Source organism: Rutidosis leptorrhynchoides, chromosome 6 (assembly GCF_046630445.1).
Source record: "Rutidosis leptorrhynchoides isolate AG116_Rl617_1_P2 chromosome 6, CSIRO_AGI_Rlap_v1, whole genome shotgun sequence".
Classification (NCBI taxonomy): Eukaryota; Viridiplantae; Streptophyta; class Magnoliopsida; order Asterales; family Asteraceae; genus Rutidosis; species Rutidosis leptorrhynchoides.
In genome coordinates this window covers 144,863,305-144,883,523 of record NC_092338.1, presented here as the reverse complement: position 1 = coordinate 144,883,523, position 20,219 = coordinate 144,863,305, and positions in this window count along the sequence as shown.

The window sequence follows — 20,219 nt, the reverse complement described above, 5'->3', positions numbered from 1 at the left end:
TCCTTGGTCTTGTGCAACATAACCGTTATGGCCGTTGATAAGACAGCGTGTTGTAACGTCATCAAAGGGACGAGGGTTACGTAATGTCCAACAGTCCCGTAGTAATCTAAAAACCTCATTTCTTACCCCAATTACCGACTCCGTCACTTGTGGAAACGTTTTGTTTAATAGTTGTAGCCCGATGTTCTTGTTCTCACTTTGGTGAGAAGCGAACATTACTAATCCGTAAGCATAACATGCTTCTTTATGTTGCATGTTAGCCGCTTTTTCTAAATCACGAAGTCCAATATTCGGATATATTGAGTCAAAATAATTTCTTAACCCGTTGCGTAAAATAGCATTTGGGTTCCCCGCAATATATGCGTCAAAGTAAACACATCGTAACTTATGGGTTTCCCAATGTGATATCCCCCATCTTTCAAACGAAAGTCTCTTATAAACCAAGACATTCTTGGAACGTTCTTCGAATGTCTTACAAACTGATCTCGCCTTAAATAGTTGTGCCGAGGAATTCTGGCCGACTCTAGACAAGATTTCATCAATCATGTCTCCGGGTAGGTCTCTTAAAATATTGGGTTGTCTATCCATTTTGTGTTTTTAAACTGTAAAATAGACAAGAGTTAGATTCATAAAAAAAAATACTTATTAATACAAGCAATTTTTACATATATCATAAAGCATAAGCACACTATATTACATATATTACACCACACGAATACAACTATCTTATTCCGACTCGCTTGTTTCTTCTTCTTCGGTTTTGGTTCGTTTTGCCAAGTTTCTAGGGATATATGATGTTCCTCTAATATGAGCCGTAATTTTCCACATTGGTTTAGAAAAACCTGGTGGTTTAGAGGTTCCCGGGTCATTGTTACAACTTAAGGACTTCGGGGGTTGACGATACATATAAAGTTCATCGGGATTGGAATTAGATTTCTCTATTTTTATGCCCTTTCCCTTATTATTTTCTTTTGCCTTTTTAAATTCAGTTGGGGTAATTTCTATAACATCATCGGAATTCTCGTCGAAATCCGATTCATCGGAGAATTGGTAATCCTCCCAATATTTTGCTTCCTTGGCGGAAACACCATTGACCATAATTAACCTTGGTCGGTTGGTTGAGGATTTTCTTTTACTTAACCGTTTTATTATTTCCCCCACCGGTTCTATTTCTTCATCCGGTTCCGATTCTTCTTCCGGTTCCGATTCTTCTTCCGGCTCCGACTCTTCTTCTGGTTCCTCTTCGGGAACTTGTGAATAAGTCCATGAATCATTCCAATTTACATTTGACTCTTCATTATTATTAGGTGAGTCAATGGGACTTGTTCTAGAGGTAGACATCTATCACATAATATCAAACACGTTAAGAGATTAATATATCACATAATATTCATATGTTAAAAATATATAGTTTCCAACAAAAATGTTAAGCAATCATTTTTAAAGAAAACACGGTCGAAGTCCAGACTCACTAATGCATCCTAACAAACTCGATAAGACACACTAATGCAAATTTTCTGGTTCTCTAAGACCAACGCTCGGATACCAACTGAAATGTCCCGTTCTTATTGATTAAAAACGTTCCATATTAATTGATTTCGTTGCGAGGTTTTGACCTCTATATGAGACGTTTTTCAAAGACTGCATTCATTTTTAAAACAAACCATAACCTTTATTTCATAAATAAAGGTTTAAAAAGCTTTACGTAGATTATCAAATAATGATAATCTAAAATATCCTGTTTACACACGACCATTACATAATGGTTTACAATACAAATATGTTACATCGAAATCAGTTTCTTGAATGCAGTTTTTACACAATATCATACAAACATGGACTCCAAATCTTGTCCTTATTTTAGTATGCAACAGCGGAAGCTCTTAATATTCACCTGAGAATAAACATGCTTTAAACGTCAACAAAAATGTTGGTGAGTTATAGGTTTAACCTATATATATCAAATCGTAACAATAGACCACAAGATTTCATATTTCAATACACATCCCATACATAGAGATAAAAATCATTCATATGGTGAACACCTGGTAACCGACAATAACAAGATGCATATATAAGAATATCCCCATCATTCCGGGACACCCTTCGGATATGATATAAATTTCGAAGTACTAAAGCATCCGGTACTTTGGATGGGGTTTGTTAGGCCCAATAGATCTATCTTTAGGATTCGCGTCAATTAGGGTGTCTGTTCCCTAATTCTTAGATTACCAGACTTAATAAAAAGGGGCATATTCGATTTCGATAATTCAACCATAGAATGTAGTTTTACGTACTTGTGTCTATTTTGTAAATCATTTATAAAACCTGCATGTATTCTCATCCCAAAAATATTAGATTTTAAAAGTGGGACTATAACTCACTTTCACAGATTTTTACTTCGTCGGGAAGTAAGACTTGGCCACTGTTGATTCACGAACCTATAACAATATATACATATATATTAAAGTATGTTCAAAATATATTTACAACACTTTTAATATATTTTGATGTTTTAAGTTTATTAAGTCAGCTGTCCTCGTTAGTAACCTATAACTAGTTGTCCACAGTTAGATGTACAAAAATAAATCGATAAATATTATCTTGAATCAATCCACGACCCAGTGTATACGTATCTCAGTATTGATCACAACTCAAACTATATATATTTTGGAATCAACCTCAACCCTGTATAGCTAACTCCAACATTCACATATAGAGTGTCTATGGTTGTTCCGAAATATATATAGATGTGTCGACATGATAGGTCGAAACATTGTATACGTGTCTATGGTATCTCAAGATTACATAATATACAATACAAGTTGATTAAGTTATGGTTGGAATAGATTTGTTACCAATTTTCACGTAGCTAAAATGAGAAAAATTATCCAACCTTGTTTTACCCATAACTTCTTCATTTTAAATCCGTTTTGAGTGAATCAAATTGCTATGGTTTCATATTGAACTCTATTTTATGAATCTAACAGAAAAAGTATAGGTTTATAGTCGGAAAAATAAGTTACAAGTCGTTTTTGTAAAGGTAGTCATTTCAGTCGAAAGAATGACGTCTAGATGACCATTTTAGAAAACATACTTCCACTTTGAGTTTAACCATAATTTTTGGATATAGTTTCATGTTCATAATAAAAATCATTTTCTCAGAATAACAACTTTTAAATCAAAGTTTATCATAGATTTTAATTAACTAACCCAAAATAGCCCGCGGTGTTACTACGACGGCGTAAATCCGGTTTTACGGTGTTTTTCGTGTTTCCAGGTTTTAAATCATTAAGTTAGCATATCATATAGATATAGAACATGTGTTTAGTTGATTTTAAAAGTCAAGTTAGAAGGATTAACTTTTGTTTGCGAACAAGTTTAGAATTAACTAAACTATGTTCTAGTGATTACAAGTTTAAACCTTCGAATAAGATAGCTTTATATGTATGAATCGAATGATGTTATGAACATCATTACTACCTTAATTTCCTTGGATAAACCTACTGGAAAAGAGAAAAATGGATCTAGCTTCAATGGATCCTTGGATGGCTCGAAGTTCTTGAAGCAGAATCATGACACGAAAACAAGTTCAAGTAAGATCATCACTTGAAATAAGATTGTTATAGTTATAGAAATTGAACCAAAGTTTGAATATGATTATTACCTTGTATTAGAATGATAACCTACTGTAAGAAACAAAGATTTCTTGAGGTTGGATGATCACCTTACAAGATTGGAAGTGAGCTAGCAAACTTGAAAGTATTCTTGATTTTATGAAACTAGAACTTTTGGAATTTATGAAGAACACTTAGAACTTGAAGATAGAACTTGAGAGAGATCAATTAGATGAAGAAAATTGAATAATGAAAGTGTTTGTAGGTGTTTTTGGTCGTTGGTGTATGGATTAGATATAAAGGATATGTAATTTTGTTTTCATGTAAATAAGTCATGAATGATTACTCATATTTTTGTAATTTTATGAGATATTTCATGCTAGTTGCCAAATGATGGTTCCCAAATGTGTTAGGTGACTCACATGGGCTGCTAAGAGCTGATCATTGGAGTGTATATACCAATAGTACATACATCTAAAAGCTGTGTATTGTACGAGTACGAATACGGGTGCATACGAGTAGAATTGTTGATGAAACTGAACGAGGATGTAATTGTAAGCATTTTTGTTAAGTAAAAGTATTTTGATAAGTGTATTGAAGTCTTTCAAAAGTGTATAAATACATATTAAAACACTACATGTATATACATTTTAACTGAGTCGTTAAGTCATCGTTAGTCGTTACATGTAAGTGTTGTTTTGAAACCTTTAGGTTAACGATCTTGTTAAATGTTGTTAACCCAATGTTTATAATATCAAATGAGATTTTAAATTATTATATTATCATGATATTATCATGTATGAATATCTCTTAATATGATATATATATACATTAAATGTCTTTACAACGATAATCGTTACATATATGTCTCGTTTAAAAATCATTAAGTTAGTAGTCTTGTTTTTACATATGTAGTTCATTGTTAATATACTTTATGATATGTTTTCTTATCATAGTATCATGTTAACTATATATATATATATATCCATATATATGTCATCATATAGTTTTTACAAGTTTTAACGTTCGTGAATCACCGATCAACTTGGGTGGTCAATTGTCTATATGAAACATATTTCAATTAATCAAGTCTTAACAAGTTTGATTGCTTAACATGTTGGAAACATTTAATCATGTAAATATCAATCTCAATTAATATATATAAACATGGAAAAGTTCGGGTCACTACATGGATGATCACCTTACAAGATTGGAAGTGAGCTAGCAAACTTGAAAGTATTCTTGATTTTATGTAACTAGAACTTGTAGAATATATGAAGAACACTTAGAACTTGAAGATAGAACTTGAGAGAGATCAATTAGATGAAGAAAATTGAAGAATGAAAGTGTTTGTAGGTGTTTTTGGTCGTTGGTGTATGGATTAGATATAAAGGATATGTAATTTTGTTTTCATGTAAATAAGTCATGAATGATTACTCATATTTTTGTAATTTTATGAGATATTTCATGCTAGTTGCCAAATGATGGTTCCCACATGTGTTAGGTGACTCACATGGGCTGCTAAGAGCTGATAATTGGAGTGTATATACCAATAGTACATACATCTAAAAGCTGTGTATTGTACGAGTACGAATACGGGTGCATACGAGTAGAATTGTTGATGAAACTGAACGAGGATGTAATTGTAAGCATTTTTGTTAAGTTGAAGTATTTTGATAAGTGTATTGAAGTCTTTCAAAAGTGTATAAATACATATTAAAACACTACATGTATATACATTTTAACTGAGTCGTTAAGTCATCGTTAGTCGTTACATGTAAGTGTTGTTTTGAAACCTTTAGGTTAACGATCTTGTTAAATGTTGTTAACCCAATGTTTATAATATCAAATGAGATTTTAAATTATTATATTATCATGATATTATCATGTATGAATATCTCTTAATATGATATATATACATTAAATGTCTTTACAACGATAATCGTTACATATATGTCTCGTTTAAAAATCATTAAGTTAGTAGTCTTGTTTTTACATATGTAGTTCATTGTTAATATACTTAATGATATGTTTACTTATCATAGTATCATGTTAACTATATATATATATCCATATATATGTCATCATATAGTTTTTACAAGTTTTAACGTTCGTGAATCACCGGTCAACTTGGGTGGTCAATTGTCTATATGAAATCTATTTCAATTAATCAAGTCTTAACAAGTTTGATTGCTTAACATGTTGGAAACACTTCATCATGTAAATAAAAATTTCATTTAATATATATATAAACATGGAAAAGTTCGGGTCACTACACGGGTATCAGATCGTGTCATTCGAGAAGATGATGAACCATCAATCATATTTTCAGGTGCATCATATTATCCCTCTTCACTAATGGGTTTAGTCACAAATTGAAGAGCATTATAATCCTCATAACGCATAGCAGCAAGAGGAGAAATTTCTATACAAAAATCTTTAATATGAACACAATATAACTAAAGAGTACTAAAGACAAACATTATACCTTTATAATTCAGAAGAATATTAGGAAGACCACGTGATGTGATAACCAGGAAATTTCCAACCAAATTTAAACTTTAATCTTTATATATTCCCGACACGATAAGCAAAGTTTGTAAGTTGAATCTCAAGAAATTTAAATTGTGTCCATACATTCATTTAAACCTCGACCAAGTTCCAACGATTCACGAACCATTAAACGAATATGATTATATATGTATGTGTATATTTATACTATAACTTAAAACGTAAACAAAATAATAGATTTAATACTTTACATGATTGTATCTGTTTCAAAATATTTATCGATGGAATTAGAAGATAAGATCTAATGATTGAATTATCAGATACATTGAATTATGATTACAAGTCTTTGTTGGGAGGTCCACTATGATTTGAGAAAATCTATTCCTTTTAACCATATACGGAAAATGGTAAAGTGATTTAAAAGTAAGAACAAAAGTGTCATTAACAAGGATTAGACAAAAGTTAGTGGTAGACTAAAGCTAATAAGATTGATTTAGTTACAAGTGTACGAAAACGTTTTTGATATAATTAAACTTTTTTATTAAAATAGCTTTGTTTAATTAACATTTTTGATATATATATATATATATATATATATATATATATATATATATATATATATATATATATATATATGGTGAATCTAAATTACCTGTAATAATATCGTCTTCTCTTACTGAAAATGAAAAATCTCAACTCATTTCTGTGCTAAAGGCTCATAAACCAGCTATATATATATATATATATATATATATATATATATATATATATATATATATAGAAAACTTGCAACTTGTATTTAAAATATATGTTTTCTAATTAATTAAGTACACGATAGTAACACTCACTTAGTAATACGATTGATATTTAAAATGTTAGTGCATAAATAAATTGTATCTATTTAAGCTTTAAAGTATCAACGAAACGTGTTATAATATTTTTCAAAACGATTATAAAACGAACTTTGAAATGTAATTGGTTTTGTAAGACTGTATATTATATCATTAGATAAATAATTCAAACATATATATTATGTACAACTTTACAATTCTAAATAAAAATATATATATATATTTTAACTTAGTCATAAAACGTCCTGATTTAAACTAATATATTTTGATAAACAACGAGTCACTGATTTATAGAAGCAAATGACCACAACGCTCAATTTTAAAAGTTACATTTTTATAAGGTAATTTATTGACGAGTAAGTCAAATTAGTAATAAGGGTACACGTCGCGTAACGTAAAAGGCTAGTTTTCTAAACGTATGAACGTGCGTTCGAAAAACCGAAAGTGGTACATGAGTCGAGTGACAACGTAAGAGTCATTAGAACAAAAATTACATTTTTACCCTGCTCATAAATATAATATGATATTTAACTAATTATAAAGATTAAATATATTAAATAATTAAAAATGTGTGTCGACAGGATCAAACAAACAATGTGAGCTGTAAAAGGTGGTCATGCGATCGCATGATGGACACACACAACATTCGTGCGGTCGCATGGGTGGAAATGTCAAGCCACATCTATAAAATGAGTAAGTCAGGTTCCAGTGTAATTCATATATATTTCTCTCGATCTCTCTCTGATTTATATTACTCTTTATATTATTTATTTTATTATTAATATTATTATTATTATTATTATTAATCATATAATTATTATTAGTAGTATTAGGAGTAACTAGTATTAGTATTATACATAAAATACTACGACATGGAGTACGCGCGAGTTATTGCAACATGAGTTTTATGAGTAGGATAGGGCTAAGGAAATTATGGGTTATAACTATAGAGGTGATGGGTACGGATCAGGGGTATAGCTCATGAGATCAATCTAGTGTTTATCGTCTCCGTTGCGTTTACGTACCTTTCCTGTAATATTGAATCTCAATATTGATACGTGAGTACTCATAATTTAACTTTTACATACTAATAGTGTATCCCTGACTAATGCTCGAGTATATAGGATTATGCATGTTTGTACTTTTGATATTGCCTTTAGTTAGGTTATGTTGAATCCTGAATTAGTTATATATGCGGTTGAGATAAGGTATAAGATATGCATGTCGTTGGAAAGCTAGCGAAAAATTAAGAACTTTTCCTTTAGATATCGAATGGTTTCGATGAACGGATTTGAAGTTATAGTCAATCGAATTTTTGTATTATTATTAAAAATGATTATTATTATTGTCGTTATTATCGTCGTTCTAGTTTTATCTTATTATTATTATTATTATTATTATTATTATTATTATTATTATTATTATTATTATTATTATTATTATCTTTATCAATAAAAGGATTTATCATTAAAAATTATTATTTTTATTATTATTACTATCGTTATTATCGTTAAAGTTATAATTAATATTATTATTATTATTATTATTATTATTATTATTATTATTATTATTATTATTATTATTATTATCATTATTATTATTATTATTATCATTATTAATATATATATATATATATATATATATATATATCATTATTTATAAATGGTTATTGTTATTGTTATTATTGTAATTATATTATCATTAAAATAATTATTAGTATTATCGTTAATAATGTCATAATAATTATCATTATTAGTATTATTGTAATTAAAACTAATATTAGTAACACCTAATTATTTTGATTACTATTATTATCATTATTATGAACACGATATAAAAGACGATTAAAATCTATTAAACAAAACGATTAGGAAATAATGAGTAAGAGTATCATGATGAAATTAAAATATTATAAGATATTGATTTAGATAAAATTATCTTTCTTATTATTTTTATCATTACTATTATTATTAAAAGTAACGTTAGTATTAAAACTATCAATTTAACAAAAATTATAATTTTAATAGAAATGTCATTATTATTATAAAATGTCATTATTATTATTTTTTAAATAGAATTATTATATTAAAAAGTATCGTAAATATTAAAGTTATCATAATTAAAATTATCATTTTATCATAATGTCATCTTAGTAATTATAAATAATGATATTTTTTTTAGAATAATAATAATTATTATTACAAAACAATACAACTTTTACTTACTATTATTATATATATAATTTTATCAAATAAATAGGTGATATAAACATATTTTTCTATGTGTAATAAAATTTCTTTAATAACACCTATATATATATATATATATATATATATATATATATATATATATATATATATATATATATATATATATATATATATAGGTGATATAAACATATTTTTCTATGTGTAATAAAATTTCTTTAATAACACCTATCATATTATCATTATAATATTAAATGAACTCTATAAATTTTATTATTTAATATATATATATATATAAGTATATTTTATTATATAAATTTTAATATAAAATTTTATTTATTAATAAATGAATTATATTATTTACACTAGTAAATCTTTTAAAATATTTAAAAATATAAAACGACGATGTTTAAGCTATATATTAATCATGTATAGATTTTTGGTAATCATTTTGAGTCAAATTGACTTTTGGTGACTTTTGCATATTAGTCTCGAGCATTAGGATTGTGGTACACTGTGACCTGAACTAATTGTTAGACAAATAATGACCAACATATATATATATATATATATATATATATATATATATATATATATATATATATATATATATATATATATATATATATATATATATATATATATATATATATATATATATATAATTTAAGTTCGTGAATCCGAGGCCAACCTTGCACTTGTTCAATGACGTTATATGTATTTTTACTATGAAATACAGTATGGTGAGTTTCATTTGCCTTTTTACCCTTTATATTTTTGGGCTGAGAATACATGCGCAAATTTTATAAATGTTTTACGAAATAGACACAAGTAATTGTAACTACATTATATGGGTGAATGATCGAAGCCGAATATGCCCCTTTTTGCTTAGTAACCTAAGAATTAGTAAACTGATCTACTAATTGACGCGAATCCTAAAGATAGATCTATTGGGCCTAACGAACACCATCCATGGTTGCGGATGCTTTAGTAATTTGATGTTGTTTTATCATGTCCGAAGAATTTCCCATAATGATAGGGGATATTCTCATATACATCTTGTTAATGTCGGTTACCAGGTGTTCACCATATGAATGATTTTTGTCTCTATACATGGGACGTATATTTAGGGAACTGGAAATGAAATTCGTGTGGTCTATTAAAATGATGGAAATGAATGATTATGATAAACTAATGAACTCACCAACCGTTTGGTTAACACTTTAAAGCATGTTTATTCTCAGGTATTAAAGAAATCTTCCGCTGTGCATTTGCTCATTTTCAAGATATTACTTGGAGTCTTTCATGCCATATTTCGAAGAACGTTGCATTCGAGTCTTTGAGTTCATCAAAAATTATTGTTAATTAAGTTTATAGTTGGATAGTGGATATTATGAAATGGTATGCATGCTTGTCAAATTTTGATGTAAAGAAAGTTTGTCTTTTAAAAACGAATGAAATACCTCGCGATGTAATCAACTATTGTGAATCATTTATAATGTATATGAACGGGTCTTTTTAGTTGGTATCAGAGCGGTGGTCTTAGCGAACCAGGCTGCATTAATGTAAGTCGTTAGGATGCATTAGTGAGTCTGGACTTCGACCGTGTCTGCATGTCAAAAGTTTTGCTTATCATTTCTAGTCAATTACCTGCTTATCATCCTTAGGAAATTACCTACTTATTATTATTAGTCTAAACACGTCTTACTACATTAATTGCATGAGTAGTGTAGAGACAAAAAAAATTCATATCTTAGCTTATCTGCTAAATCATATCTTATCGTATCTGTTACTTTAAACTTTGCCTGACATATCCCGCAAATTCCTCCGTAATCTTCGAAATCTTTTGAACTATATATATAGATATCCTATGTAAATAGAATACTACCCGATAGCCGAAAAAATCATTTTATCGAAAAATCCTTTATCCAATCGTACAAAATGGAATTCGTCGATAGTTCAAGTCACTCGAATTCCAAAATGGAATCTCACTCAAGCTCCGAAGGCAGTGTGACCAGAATGGATCAACCAATCAGTCATCACTTATTCTGGATGAATTGGGGATGGGTTCGTAGCCTCCTCAATCATTGGAGACAAGAAGAAGGCGATCCTTTAAATCCACCACATTGCCCTCTTGGTGAAAAACCTGAAGCACTTACCGGCGAACCTGTTCGAGACACCATTTTCTCTCTCATTTCCAGAGTATCTCGTCATGATTACATACTACATCAAATTTTAGATTTTATTTATCCGCTCGTCCGAACCGACAATCACCCTGGTGTAATAGAAGAAGTCAACGAGCTTCGCGCTAGGGTAGTGGCTTTAGAGAATATGGTGCAAAGGTTACAAACACCAGCAGCAGCACCAGCAGCATTACCAGTACCACCATCATCAACGCCAACAGTGAAATGTTTCGTTCATATTGATTATAAACGTTCCATATTAATTGATTTCGTCGCGAGGTTTTGACCTCTATATGAGACGTTTTTCAAATACTGCATTCATTTTTAAAACAACGATAACCTTTATTTTATCGATAAAGGTTTAAAAGGCATTACGTAGATTATCAAAAAATGATAACCTAAAATATACCGTTTACACACGACCATTACATAATGGTTTACAATGTGAATATATTACATCAAAAATAAGTTTCTTGAATGCAGTTTTACATAATATCATACAAGCATGGACTCCAAATCTTGTCCTTATTTTAGTATGCAACAGCGGAAGCTCTTAATAATCACCTGAGAATAAACATGCTTAAAACGTCAACAAAAATGTTGGTGAGTTATAGGTTTAACCTATATATTATCAAATCATAATAATAGACCACAAGATTTCATATTTCAATACATCCCATACATAGAGATAAAAAAATCATTCATACGGTGAACATCTGGTAACCGACATTAACAAGATGCATATAAGAATATCCCCATCATTCCGGGACATCCATCGGACATGATATAAAAACTCGAAGTACTAAAGCATCCGCTACAACAGATGGGGTTTGTTGGGCCCAATAGATCTATCTTTAGGATTCGCGTCAATTAGTAGACTGGTTTACTAATTCTTAGGTTACCAAGTAAAAGGGGCATATTTGACTTCGATCGTTCAACCATAGAAAGTAGTTTCATGTACTTGTGTCTATTTTGTAAAACATTTATAAAGCTGCATGTATTCTCATCCTAAAAATATTAGATTTTAAAAGTGGGACTATAACTCACTTTCACAGATTTTTACTTCGTCGGGAAGTAAGACTTGGCCACTGGTCGATTCACGAACCTATAACAAATATGTACATATATATCAAAGTATGTTCAAAATATATTTACAACATTTTTAATACGTTTTAATGTTTTAAGTTTATTAAGTCAGTTGTCCTCGTTAGTAACCTACACCTAGTTGTCCACAATTAGATGTACAGAAATAAATCGATATATATTATCTTGAATCAATCCATAACCCAGTGTATACACGTCTTAGGCTAGATCACAAGTCAAAGTATATATATTTTTGGAATCAACCTCAACCCTGTATAGCTAACTCCAACATTACTGCATATAGAGTGTCTATGGTTGTTCCAAATAATATATATAGATGGGTCGATATGATATGTCAAAACATTTGCATACGTGTCTATGGTATTCCAAGATTACATAATATATTAGAATATATGTATTATACAATATAAGTTTTCTAGGATATGATTAATATAGATTTGTTACAATATTTCCCGTAGCTACAACAATCAAAAATATCCAATCTTGTTTTACCCATAACTTCTTCGTTTTAAATCCGTTTTGAGTGAATCAAATTGCTATGGTTTCATATTGAACTCTATTTTATGAATCTATACAGAAAAATTATAGGTTTATAGTTGGAAATATGAGTTACAAGTCATTTTTGTAAAGGTAGTCATTTTAGTCGAAAGAACGACGTCTAGATGACCATTTTGGAAAACATACTTCCACTTTGAGTTTAACCATGATTTTTGGATATAGTTTCATGTTCATAAGAAAAATCATTTTCCTAGAAGAACAACTTTTAAATCAAAGTTTATCATAGTTTTTAATTAACTAACCCAAAACAGCCAGCGGTGTTACTACGACGACGTATATCCGGTTTTACGGTGTTTTTCGTGTTTCCAGGTTTTAAATCATTAAGTTAGCATATTATATAGATATAGAACATGTGTCTAGTTGATTTTAAAAGTCAAGTTAGAAGGATTAACTTTTGTTTGCGAACAAGTTTAGAATTAACTAAACTATGTTCTAGTGATTACAAGTTTAAACCTTCGAATAAGGTAGTTTTATATATATGAATCGAATGATGTTATGAACATCATTACTACCTCAGGTTTTGTGGATAAACCTACTGGAAATGAGAAAAATAGATCTAGCTTCAAAGGATCCTTGGATGGCATGAAAGTTCTTGAAGCAGAATCATGACACGAAAACAAGTTCAAGTAAGATTTCCACTCGAAATAAGATTGTTATAGTTATAGAAATTGAATCAAAGTTTGAATATGAGTATTACCTTGTATTATAAAGATATCTTACTATAAATAAGAAAGATTTCTTGAGGTTGGATGATCACTTTACAAGATTGGAAGTAAGCTAGCAAACTTGGAAGTATTCTTGATTTTATAAAACTAGAACTTATAGAATTTATGAAGAACACTTAGAACTTGAAGATAGAACTTGAGAAAGATCAATTAGATGAAGAAAATTGAAGAATTAAAGTGTTTTTAGGTGTTTTTGGTCATTGGTGTATGGATTAGATATAAAGGATGTGTAATTTTGTTTACTTGTAAATAAGTCATGAATGATTACTAATATTTTTGTAATTTTATGAGATATTTCATACTAGTTGCCAAATTATGGTTCCGACATGTGCTAGGTGACTCACATGGGCTGCTAAGAGCTGATCATTTGAGTGTATATACCAATTGTACATACATCTAAAAGCTGTGTATTGTACGAGTACAAATACGGGTGCATACGAGTAGAATTGTTGATGAAACTGAACGAGGATGTAATTGTAAGCATTTTTGTTAAGTAGAAGTATTTTGATAAGTTTCTTGAAGTGTTTCAAAGGTGTATGCATACATATTAAAATACTACATGTATATACATTTTAACTGAGTCGTTAAATCATCGTTAGTTGTTACATGTAAATGTTGTTTTAATACCTTTAGGTTAACGATCATGTTAAATGTTGTTAACCCATTGTTTATTATATCTGAAGAGATATTATATTATTACATTATCATGATATTATGATGTATTAATATATCTTTATATGATATATATACAATTAAATGTCGTTACATATATGCCTCGTTTCGAAATCATTAAGTTAGTAGTCTTGTTTTTACATATGTAGTTCATTGTTAATATACTTAATGATATTTTTACTTATCATAATATCATGTTAACTATATATATATATATATATATATATATATATATATATATATATATATATATATATATATATATATATATATATATATATATATTTATCCATATATATGACATCATATAGTTTTTACAAGTTTTAATGTTCGTGAATCACCGGTCAACTTAGGTGGTCAATTGTCTATATGAAACCTATTTCAATTAATCAAGTCTTAAGAAGTTTGATTGCTTAACATGTTGGAAACACTTAATCATGTAATTATCAATTTCATTTAATATATATAAACATGGAAAAGTTCGGGTCACTACAGTACCTACCCGTTAAATAAATTTCGTCCCGAAATTTTAAGCAGTTGGAGGTGTTGACGTATCTTCTGGAAATAAGTGTGGGTATTTCTTCTTCATCTGATCTTCTCGTTCCCATGTAAACTCTGGTCCTCTACGAGCATTCCATCGAACCTTAACAATTGGTATCTTATTTTGCTTAAGTCTTTTAACCTCACGATCCATTATTTTGACTATTTTTTTCGATGAATTGAAGTTTTTCGTTGATTTGGATTTCGTCTAATGGAATAGTGAGATCTTCTTTAGAAAAACATTTCTTCAAATTCGAGGTAACTCAAGTAGGTAAGCTACTGGTCCGACACGATCAATAATCTTGAATGGTCCAATATACCTTGGATTTAATTTTCCTCGTTTACCAAATCGAACAACGCCTTTCCAAGGTGCAACTTTAAGCATGACCATCTCTCCAATTTCAAATTCTATATCTTTTCTTTTAATGTCAGCGTAGCTCTTTTGTCGACTTTGGGCGATTTTCAACCGTTGTTGAATTTGGATAATCTTTTCGGTAGTTTCTTGTATTATCTCTGGACCCGTAATCTGTCTATCCCCCACTTCACTCCAACAAATCGGAGACCTGCACTTTCTACCATAAAGTGCTTCAAACAGCGCCATCTCAATGCTTGAATGGTAGCTGTTGTTGTAGGAAAATTTTGCTAACGGAAGGTGTCTATCCCAACTGTTTCCGAAATCAATAACACATGCTCGTAGCATGTCTTCAAGCGTTTGCATCGTCCTTTTGCTCTGCCCATTAGTTTGTGGATGATAGGCAGTACTCATGTCTAGACGAGTTCCTAATGCTTGCTGTAATGTCTGCCAGAATCTTGAAATAAATCTGCCATCCCTATCAGAGATAATAGAGATTGGTATTCCATGTCTAGAGATGACTTCCTTCAAATACAGTCGTGCTAACTTCTCCATCTTGTCATCTTCTCTTATTGCAGGAAGTGTGCTGATTTGGTGAGTCGATCAACTATTACCCAAATAGTATCAAAACCACTTGCAGTCCTTGGCAATTTAGTGATGAAATCCATGGTAATGTTTTCCCATTTCCATTCCGGGATTTCGGGTTGTTGAAGTAGACCTGATGGTTTCTAATGCTCAGCTTTGACCTTAGAACACGTCAAACATTCTCCTACATATTTAGCAACATCGGCTTTCATACCCGGCCACCAAAAATGTTTTTTAAGATCCTTGTACATCTTTCCCGTTCCAAGATGTATTGAGTATCTAGTTTTATGAGCTTCTCTAAGTACCATTTCTCTCACATCTCCAAATTTTGGTACCCAAATTCTTTCAGCCCTATACCGGGTTCCGTCTTCTCGAATATTAAGATGCTTCTCCGATCCTTTGGGTATTTCATCCCTTAAGTTTCCCTCTTTTAAAGCTCCTTGTTGCGCCTCCTTTATTTGAGTAGTAAGGTTAGTGTGAATCATTATATTCATAGCTTTTACGCGAATAGGTTCTCTGTCCTTTCTGCTCAAGGCGTCGGCTACCACATTTGCCTTCCCCGGGTGGTAACGAATCTCAAAGTCGTAATCATTCAACAATTCAATCCACCTGCGCTGCCTCATGTTCAGTTGTTTCTGATTAAATATGTGTTGAAGACTTTTGTGGTCGGAATATATAATACTTTTGACCCCATATAAGTAGTGCCTCCAAGTCTTTAATGAAAAAACAACCGCGCCTAATTCCAAATCATGCGTCGTATAATTCTGCTCGTGAATCTTTAATTATCTAGATGCATAAGCAATTACCGTCGTTCGTTACATTAATACACAACTGAGACCTTGCTTTGAGGCATCATAATATATCACAAAAACATCATTCCCTTCAGGTAATGACAATATAGGTGTCGTAGTTAACTTTTTCTTTAACAATTGAAACACTTTTTCTTGTTCATCCTTCCATTCAAATTTTCTCCCTTTATGCGTTAATGCAGTCAAGGGTTTTGCTATTTTGGAAAAATCTTGGATGAATCTCCTGTAATAACCAGCTAGCCCTAAAAATTGGCGTATGTGTTTTGGAGTTTTCGGGGTTTCCCACTCTTCAACGGTTTCAATCTTTGCTGGATCCACCTGAATACCTTCTTTGTTCACTATATGACCGAGGAATTGAACTTCTTCCAACCAAAATGCACACTTTGAAAACTTACCGTACAGTTTTTCTTTTCTCAGCAACTCTAGCACTTTTCTTAAATGTTCTGCATGCTCTTGATCATTCTTCGAGTAAATAAGTATGTCATCGATGAAAACAATGACAAACTTGTCAAGATATGGCCCACACACTCGGTTCATGAGGTCCATGAACATAGCTGGTGCGTTCGTCAATCCAAACGACATAACCATAAACTCGTAATGACCGTAACGCTTCCTAAAAGCAGTCTTTGGAATATCATCATCCTTCACCCGCATTTGATGATACCCAAAACGTAAATCAATCTTCGAATAAACAGACGAGCCTTGTAGTTGATCAAATAAGTCATCAATTCTCGGTAGTGGGTAGCGGTTCTTGATGGTAAGTTTGTTCAACTCTCGGTAGTCGATACACAACCTAAATGTACCATCTTTCTTCTTGACAAACAAAACAGGAGCTCCCCACGGTGATGTGCTTGGTCGAATGAAACCACGTTCTAAAAGTTCTTGTAATTGGCTCTGAAGTTCCTTCATTTCGCTAGGTGCAAGTCTGTATGGAGCACGAGCTATTGGTGCAGCTCCCGGTACAAGGTCTATTTGAAATTCAATAGATCGATGTGTAGGTAGTCCCGGTAATTGTTTCGGAAATACATCGGGAAATTCTTTTGCGACTGGAACATCATTGATGTTCTTTTCTTCAGAATTGACTTTCTCGATGTGTGCTAGCACAGCATAGCAACCTTTTCTTATTAGTTTTTGTGCCTTCAGGTTACTAATAAGATTTAACTTCATGTTGCTCTTTTCTCCGTACACCATTTAGGGTTTTCCTTTTTCTCGTATAATGCGAATCGCATTTTTGTAACAAACGACCTCTGCTCTCACCTTTTTCAACCAGTCCATGCCAATTATTACATCAAAACTCCATAACTCGACTGGTATTAAATCAATTTTAAATGTTTCATTCCCCAGTTTAATTTCTCTATCCCGGCATATATTATCTGCTGAAATTAATTTACCGTTTGCAATTCGAGTAAAAATTTACTATCCAAAGGCGTCAATGGGCAACTTAACTTAGCACAAAAATCTCTACTCATATAGCTTCTATCCGCACCTGAATCAAATAAAACATAAGCAAATTTATTGTCAATGAGAAACGTACCCGTAACAAGCTCCGGGTCTTCCTGCGCTTCTGCCGTATTAATATTGAAAACTCTTCCGCGGCCCTGCCCATTAGTATTCCCCTGATTTGGGAAATTTCTACTAAAGTGGCCCAGTTTTCTACATCCAAAACAAACTATGGCGGTATTATTTGTTCCAACATTATTTGTTCCTTTAGTTCTGTTATGCATTGGTCTGTAGATTTCGCACTTCTTTGCGCTATGACCATTTCTTTTACGCCTGTTGCAAAATGTCGTGTAGAACCTCAGGTGATGCTCTTCACATCTTTGGCATGGCTGTTTTTGGTTTTTGTTGCCATTGTTGTTATTGAGATTGTTGTTGGGATTGTTATTGTTGTTGTTGTTGTTGTTGGGCCGGTTATTGTTGGGATTGCGGTTATTGTTGCGATTGTTGTTGCGGTTGTGGTTGTAATTGTTGTTGTTGTATTGGTGACCCTTGTCACTGGTTTCTTCCCACTTTCTCTTGAGTTGTTTCGTGTTGGCATCTTCGGCCGCCTGCTCTTTAATTCTTCCCTCAATCTGATTTATGAGTTTATGAGCCATTCGACTTGCCTTTTGTATGGAAGCGGGTTCGTGTGAACTCACATCTTCTTGAATCCTTACTGGTAACCCTTTTATAAACGCGTCGATCTTCTCTTCTTCATCTTCGAACATTCCTGGACATAATAGGCACAACTCTGTGAATTGTCGTTCATATGTGGTAACGTCGAACCCTTGTGTTCGTAACTCTCTAAGCTCTACTTTGAGCTTATTGACTTCATTTCTAGGACGGTACTGCTCGTTCATCAATTGCTTGAATGCCGACCACGGTAGTGCGTAAGCAGCATTTTGTCCTACCTGTTCAAGATAGGTGTTCCACCACGTTAACGCAGTACCTGTGAAGGTATGCGTAGCGTACTTAACTTTGTCCTCTTCAGTACAATTACTTATGGAAAACACCGATTCGACTTTCTCGGTCCACCGTTTCAATCCAATTGGTCCTTCAGTTCCATCAAATTCCAAGGTTTGCAGGCAGTGAATTCTTTGTAGGAGCATCTTACATGATTTCTTGTGGAATTAGTTCCACTGCTAGATCCAAAGTTATTGTTATTTTGCATCGCAGCTTGTACTGCGGCTATGTTTGCTGCAAGAAAAACATGGAAGTCTTCCTCGCTCATGTTCAAATTCTGACGAGTCGCTGGTGCCATTTCCTTCAAAAATAGCCAAAAGAATTGAGTTAATCATATAGAATTTAAGAGTAGTCAATAGTATCTCGTAGCATTATATGAACTTATTTATAAAAGCTTTTTCTTCATATTAGCATTTTATAGTTTTAATTCGGGTGGTACCTACCCGTTAAGTTCATACTTACTAGCTACTATACAACTCAACTACTACGCTTCTATATGAAAAACTTATTACAATAATATTTCGCGTTCAAACTTTATAAAAAATATTACAAACTTACAATACCGCTATTATACATATATGATGAAATATAGTACATAATAACTTTGCTACCTGGCAGCTATAAAGGAAATTCTAGTTAATACGCAAGTTGTTCAGGAAAAGAAATAAAGACACGTAATTCATAAGTCCAGAAACAAGTCATGCATTCTGGTTTTACTAAGACGACTTCCCATCCTTGATCTTGTGGAAAGTAACCGTTATGACCATTGGCTAGGCAGCATGTTATTATGTCGTCAAAAGGACGAGGGTTTTGTAATGCCCAACAGCCTCGTAGCAATCTAAAAACCTTGTTTCTTACCCCAACTACTGAGTCCGTAACTTGTGAAAATGTTTTATTTAAAAGTTTCAATCCAATGTTCTTTTTCTCCATTTGATGAGAAACGATCATTATTAACCCGTAAGCATAACATGCTTCTTTATGTTGTATGTTAGAAACTCTTTCTAAAGAACGGAGTCCTATGTTGGGATATGTTGAGTCAAAATAGGTTCGTAACCCGTAGCGT